Source organism: Cyprinodon tularosa, unplaced genomic scaffold (genome assembly GCF_016077235.1).
Source record: "Cyprinodon tularosa strain WSP-4 unplaced genomic scaffold, ASM1607723v1 ctg1055, whole genome shotgun sequence".
Taxonomy (NCBI): domain Eukaryota; kingdom Metazoa; phylum Chordata; class Actinopteri; order Cyprinodontiformes; family Cyprinodontidae; genus Cyprinodon; species Cyprinodon tularosa.
In genome coordinates this window covers 88,932-97,020 of record NW_024037844.1, presented here as the reverse complement: position 1 = coordinate 97,020, position 8,089 = coordinate 88,932, and positions in this window count along the sequence as shown.

Here is an 8,089-nt window from a genome sequence, read left to right as displayed (position 1 = left end):
TGCTCCAGACCGGCTGCTCAAAGCAAAGCCTACAGCCTCCACTGTGGCTCCCGTCCGCTCCCCTCTGAGTTCCTTGGAGATGGTAGAGAGCATGCGCCAGATGATTAAATTCAAAGCAGCAAAACATACGGAAATGATCCAGGGTTTCCGTGGATCATTAAAATAATTACAATCCAATATTTTTCTGGATTTTTTTCATTAATTTCATAAATTTTTATTTTTCATTAATTTTTATTATTTTTCATGTAACAATAAACATATACCGGACCGAACCGAAAACCGTGACCATGAAACCGTGAACCGAACCGTGGAGTTTGTGAACCGTTCCACCCCTAAATCCCATGGTGCAGACCAGAAAGCAGAGTCACAGTTTGACCCCTCATTTCCTCTATCATCCATTCCTCTTTCACCACTGGAAGTGTCACTATACCTTTAAAAATTGCTGCCATCTCCCAATTGTTAAAAAAACATGGTGCTGACCTGATTAACTTCAACAACCTCCATCTTATCTCCAACTTACCCTTCATTTCCATGATTCTTGAAAAAAAAGTTGCCTCCCAGCTACATTCTGCAACTCACTGAAACAGCACTCATCAAAACCCCCAATGACCTCCTCATGGCATCTAACTCTGGATGAGTCACCATCCTCATCCTCCTCGAACTGACTGCAGCTTTTGATACCATCTGTCACTCCACTCATATCAGTAGACTTTCTTCGACTGCCATCACTAACACTCCGTTGGACTGGTTTACTTCCTACTTCTCTAGTCGCACTCAGTTCATTCAACTGAAGACCCTGAAATCCACCCTCCCCCATTACCTCAGGTGTGCCCCAGGGCTCTTTCCTGGGGCCCCTCCTCTTCATCATCTACCTCCATGCCCTTGGCAGTATCTTCCATAAATTAAAATTCACTTCCACTGCTATGCCGATAACACGCAGCTCTACCTCACCACAACACCATTGTTTTCTCTTCTGCATGCGTCCCTCACAGATTGCATCTCTGAAACAGAAGCCTAGTTCACCAACAACTTCCTCCAATTAAATAGTAGCAAAACAGAAGTTCTCCTTATTGGCACTAAATCAACAAAACAGACAGCTTCCCACTTATTATTGAGAGCTCCTCCATCTCACCGTCCCCCCAGGTTAAGAGTGTGGGTGTCCTTCTTGATAGCTCCCTATCCTTTCAATCCCATATTAATAACATTAGCCGATCTGCCTACTTCCACTTGGGAAGCATTAACTGCCTCTGCCCCTCCCTTACTCCACACACTGCTGCCATCCTGGTCCACAGCGTCCCGACTGGACTATTGTAACTCTCTCCTCTTTGGCCTTCCTCAAAAATCACTCCATAAACTGCAACTGGTCCAGAACTTAGCTGCCCGCATTTTAACAAGAACTAAGTAAATCCACCACATCACCTTGGTTCTCCGACAGCTCCACTGGTTCCCTTTGCAGTTCCGGATTCGATTTAAAATTCTCATGTTGACATTCAAGGCCCTCCACCTTCACCACCTTGCCCCCCATATCTGTCAGGCCTCCTGGATGTTCCCACCCCCTCCCGTGATCTCAGATCCTCATCGGCTCTACATCTGTCTGTCCCTTCAGCCCGTCTCACCACTGAGGGGGGTGGAATATTCAGCCGCTGTGCCCCCCGCCTCTGGAACTCTTTACCAGCCCTACTTAGAAACACGGACTCACTTCTCCATTTCAAATCACAACTCAAACCTCATCTGTTTAAATTGCCTATTGTCTTTAATATTAATTTCCCTGTCCCAGCCTTTGTATTTTTTAAATGGTTTTATTCTGTGTTTTGACTTTGTTTCTGCCATTGTGTTTTTATCTTTGACCTTGAGTGTCCAGAAAGGCACCATTGAATTAAACATATTGTTATTATTATTATTGACACACCTCTGTGCAGCTTCGCTACTGTTACCCACTCATTTCTCCATCCAGTGTCTCGCCCATGATCAAAATCAAATAAATTAGAAAAGATTCCCAAAGTAGTAAATCATGATAATCTAATAAAAAAATAATTCATATTAGGGAAAAGTTAACACTGTTAAATGTGGATTATTTCACATAAAATCTCTTTAAAAAGTATGTTAGTTGTTATGAAAGACTTGATTTGGGATAATTACATTGATTGATGTTGTCTTAGAGAAACCTGGCTGCAGCAAGAGGATTATGTGTGCATAAATCAGGCAACTCCTTCTAGTTATTTAAATTTTCACATACCCAGAAATTATGGGCGAGGAGGAGGAGTAGCAACAATCTTTCAGTCTGACTTACTGATTACTTCAAAGGCAGTTAATAATTACAACTCTTTTGAACATCCAACCCTTAGTTTCCTTCATCCAAAACGCAAAGCCACAGAACTGTTGAATATTGACAGGGTCATCATAGTGGAGGACTGATCCATGTCGACATTAAAGATGATATCTTAAGTGCAGCCTTAAATGTATTCACTTTGTTCAAAATGTGAATAGTCAGATTCTCATCTTCATACTTTGGATCTTGTGCTGACATACGGCATAGAATGAAATAACAGTATTTCCTCACAACCCTGTCCTCTCTGACTACTTTTTAATAAATGTCAGGATTACTTTAACAGAGTTCTCCTCCCTGAACAGAATGTTTCACTTTAGTAGATCATTATCAGATAGCACAGTTATAAATTATAAAGAAGCTGTTTAGCTTTCTCTCTCCTCTGTGTCGCTGAGCAGTGCTGCAGAGGGCAAACTTTTGGTTTATTCCTCTTCACAGGTTGATGGTTTTGTTGATGGGGTTACTAGTTCTCTGCGTACTGCCTTAGACAATTCAGCCACTTTGAAAAAGTACATTTTGAAAATAGAAATCTGGCTCCCAGGATTAATGCAGAGCCATGCAAATGATAGGAAACTGGAGAGGAAATGGTGTACTACATCCCTACAGGAATCCTACCTAGTCTGAAAAAAAGTTAACTGCTGTATAAGATGACCCTCCATAAAGCAAGAGCAGCATATTTCTCCTCATTAATGGACTAGTCCTAGATTTCTTTTGAATACAGTCGCCAACACCAAGAGCCATAGCTCTGTTGAACCATTAAACCAACATTCCACCTGCTCTTAGCAGTAATGATTTTATGGGATTCTTTTTTAAATAAGATTGATTTTATTATTAGTAAATTAAAGTAAATAAGATAATTAAAACTCCTCTATCTACGATTGGTTTGTCTCTGGAGGGGGGGGCAGCATCTGAGGTAGTCATGGAATCTGAACCGGGTTTAGACTGCTTTGTTGAACTTTCGGAGTTAGCAAAACTATTGTCTTCATCTAAGCCTTCAACTTGTATGTTAGATCCAGTTCCAACCAGGTTATTTAAGGAGGTATTCCCTTTGATCTCCTCCTCCATTTTAGATGTGATTAATCTATCTCTGTTACAGGGATATGTACCTAAAGCTTTTAAGGTTGCTGCTTCCATCAACACCCTTGTTTATAGATGTTGGAGATTGGCCTGTTTTCCAGTGTAGTCCTGTTTCTCTGACCGTGACTGAGTGGATGTGCTCTCTTCATTCTCTGACATGGGAGCTGGCTCGGAGCTCGTCTGCCTGGCTGTGTGTTTCCTGGACGGGGCCGCCTGTGGAGCTGGTTGACAGTTGCCTTTTGTATCTATGCTTCTTTTTCTATGTCTGCTTCTGTCTCCTTGAACCCCAGTGGGCCTCAGCAGATGGCTGCTCACACTGAGCCTGGTTCTGCTGGAGGTTTCTTCCTGTTCAAAGGGAGTTTTTCCTCTCCACTGTCGCTACAAGCATGCTTAGTGTGAGGGATTGCTGAAGAGTCAATGAGTCGATGCAATCAACTGGTTTTCCTTAGATAGAAAACTTTGTATCAATTTCACTGTATGATCTGGTTGAACTGTAAAGTGCCTTGAGATGACATGTGTTGTGAATTTGGCGCTATATAAATAAACTGAATTGAATTGGAATTAAACCTCTGCTTAAGAAACCGTCACTTGACCCAGATGACTTGGTCAATTATTATGGTGTAACTTTCACATGGGAATTAGTGTTATTGTATGTCATGCTATGTTTATTCGAAGATAGCACTATTCCACGAGGAATGATTTTGCTTTTTTGGGGGCAAGAACAGTTGTGAATTCCACTTACATAAATGTTGGAGAAGCCTCCACCATCATCCCGCCTCCAGCTGTCATCTTCAATTATGGATGATGAGCTGTCAGTCAAATACACTACTTCCAGTGTGATGATATTTAAGGAGGCCCAATCAGAAGTAGGCTTACAGTAGAGGTTTGTCTTCCACCAACCTATCAAAACACATTTTCATTCATGCAAGGAGAAAATCAGTCTAAGGGGAGACGCGCAGCCCTCCTTGAGCTTGGCCGCTGGAAAGAAATGTGAGATCCAGAGCATGATGTGGAGCCTGTGTGGGAGGAGTTGGCACGCGCAGAGAGCATTTTTCCTCCCCTCAAAGCTCCGGTGTCTCTGTCTGTGATTTTTTGTGCGGTACTACATAATCCATACGCAGAAGTAGTTTAACATACATGCCAGAATGTTTATTTTACTTGCGGGAGTTTTGAAATAAATGTGACTCCATAAAGTATAGACTTACTGTATACTTATCTTCCTTTCTTATCTAAAATTCTTTAGAAAGTAATTGCCAAAAAATGTTTGGACCACTTACACCATTAAGTTTTTGAAGAGTTTCAGTCTGGCTTTAGAGCTCATCATAGCACTGAAACAGCTCTGGTGAAAGTCACTAATGATATTCTCATGGCCTCAGATAATGGACTTGTATCTGTGTTCGTCCTGTTGGATCTCAGTGCTGCATTTGATCCAGTTGATCATAATATTCTTTTACAAAGACTTGATAATCATGTAGGAGTTAAAGGAACAGCTCTAGGCTGGTTTGAATCTGATTTATATGACAGATTTGAGCATGTTGATGAATAAATATTCCTCTGGCTCCAGGGTTACCTGAGCAGTACCACAGGCATCAGTGCTAGGACCATTTCTCTTTACCAAATATATGCTCAGCATGGGAATAATTCCCACTGTTATGCTGATGATACCCAGCTATATCTGTCTATAATTCAGATGAAGCTAACCCATTACATAGATTACAGGCATGTCTGAAGACAGAAAAACCTGGATGACTCTTAACTTTCTGCTTCTGAATGCAGACAAAACAGAAGTTATAGTCTTTGGACCAGAGTCTCTGAAAAAGAAGCTGATTAGCCAGTCACTTCATTTGGATGGGATCAAATTTGTTGTGATTTTATATTCAATGCCCATCCAGGTTGGGAGATCTGGGAATTTATATTTCTGAAACTTTAAGATGTTTATTTCCCTCCCCAGTAGGGGTGGTAAATATCTTATTTAATCAGATATTATTTCCGCTGTTATATATTGTTTATGAACATGCGCCCTACTTGCTGTGCGTTAGAACAATAAATGAAAGAGCTATTTGAGCTCAAATCATGGTCAAACAGTTAATTCTATTTATTCTATTAACAAAAATCATTCAGCTCCAAAATAAACATATTTCTGTTTAACACCCTTAACTAAAACTAGTTGTCGTGATTTAATTAAACGTCTGACCCAAAATGCAGAAGTCCAAACAGAGAGACACGGATAAAAAGTTTGACGGATTTTATTGAAGATGTTAAGCTCGGTGCAGAGTTTCCCTGAACTCTGCTTTGCCAGAACTGGAAGATGAGGGGAAGACAGACGATTAGTTCAGGCTCAGTGGGAAATTTGATTCGATGATTTGAAGCAGAGGATCTGGTTGTTGACTCACGTTTCCAGAGAAGAGAAGGATCCTTGACTCCAATCTGTGTGTTGGTTTTTCTGATTCGGTGGAGGGCGGAACAGGGTTTACCCAGAACTCGGCCGGTGTAGGGGGGCGGAGACGCTGATTGCCACTGAGATTTCCTGCTGTACTTGAACAGGTCGTAGTGAAGATGATTCCCTTGCTCAGAGAATAATTTTAACATCCTCAAAGAAGACTGGATCCAAACCTCCTGTTTGAATCCCTGGCTCAGTTTAAGGCTCAGTTGATCCCTCCTGGGAGAAGAGGTCCGAAAAGGTCCAGTTTGCAGGATGACGTCCTGCCGAGAGGCAAAGACAAAAAACAAAGTTAAAACTCAGGGAGAAAAGAACTGAGTCTGACTCAGCAAAACTCAGCTTGGCTAGAGAACCAAAAACTGGCAAACACTCTGGCGTCGAGGTAGTGGCAGTCAGCAGCTTAAGAATGCTCCGATAATGAGGTAACCGTCAGCAGGTGTGTGAGGAGGCGGACCAGAACCAGGCGCCTCCTGCTGGTGGAAGTGAGAACAACACAAAAACAAAGCACACAGAAAGGAGCCCTGACACTAGTGAAACTCAACTAAACTAAACTAAACTACTATGTACAAAGAGGAAGAGGAAGATGATTAGTGCCCCACCAGGGAGGGCAATAAACACCTTAAAGTATCAGAAATATAAAATAGAATAGAACATAAAATCACAAAAACCTTAACAAGACAACAGAGCCTTATCTCAATTCTTAAAATGTTAATGTTTCATTTTATCAACAAAAACACAAACCTTCCTCATCAGATGACCTGAAAAAACAGAAGAGAAATATAAAAAAAATCTTTAAAAAACGGCCGACCACAATTTCTTTTATTACAAAAAAATCTTAAAAATATAAAAAGGCTTAAAATGGAATGCAAATGAGTGTTACTCATCAGGCTAATATAGCAGAACAATTTCACACAGATTTGGAGTAAGTGGGTCACATGACCTGGAACCTATTGAAAAAATATCACTTTTTCTTATTATAAATAATCTTTAAAATATATATATAAAAAGACTTAAATGAAAAAAAAAAAGAAATTAAAAATTGTTTGCGCCATTAGGCTAATGTAATTGAAGAATTTTACAAAAAATTGGAGGCAGTAGGTCACATGACCCGGAAGCTGTTTAAGAAAAATCACATTGTGTTATGAAAACAAATCTTAAAATTATACAAAAGCTTAAAATGGAATAAAAATTAGTGTGCCGCATCAGGTTAAGGTAGTACAACAATTTCACAAAGCATTTGAGTCAGTGGGTCACATGAAGCTAGAAGCTATGGAAAAACTATGTATTTTTTTATTCTAAAAATATTTTAAAATATAAAAACTCTTAAAATGGAATAAAAATGAGTGTGCCCTATCAGGCTAGGGTAGTAGAACAATTCTACATAGGTCACATGACCTGGAAGCTATTGACAAAATATAAAGACATTTTATTATTAAAAAAAAATCTAAAAAAGATCTAAAAAGGCTTAAAATGGAATAAAATGAGTGTGATTCATCAGACCAATGTAATAGAACAATTCCACATTGGTCACATGACCTGGAAGCTCATAAAGAGAATTCCCAAAAAGTCTTGAAATGGAATAAAAACAAGTGTGCCTCACAGATGTTATCTATTGTCATGATTTTATATTAGTTTCGTTTTAGCTGATCACAAGAGAAGGAATTTGTTAATTTTTGTTTCTCAAGAGTGCTTGGTTCGAAAATTTGTTGACCAATGTTAATGTTAGACCTGCTATGGGTTATTCGGATTTAGACCACCAGGGGGAACCACGGGATTGTATATGAACGTTGGTTGTATAGTTGTCAGTGGGAATACTGTTGGATGCTGAGTAAACGTTGTGAACTGCAATCCTGTAGTCAAGGGTTTGATTGAATCACACAACATGGTGTCAGAAGTGGTTGCTTTCATGACCTGCGGACAAGAGACAGCGTGAATGCTGGGATCCAGTTCCAGACGACGGAAACAAATTTTAGCAAGGATGAGCGAGCATAAGCGAGACCAACGGGTGCACATCGAAGCTCCTGGGGACCACAGGGGTGCTAACGTTACAGATCAGCATGTGGCTAATGAGGAGTGGCTAACATGCCAAGTGGTACAGGTCAAGCTGCTATCCCAAGCGCAACGTTTACCATCAAGCCACCAGAACCATTCAACTTTTCCAAACCTCATGAATGTGTCATGATCTGGCCTGTTTGCTCTCCCTTAATTAGTAATTCCTTTCACCTGTCATTTTCCCTCCCTGCCTC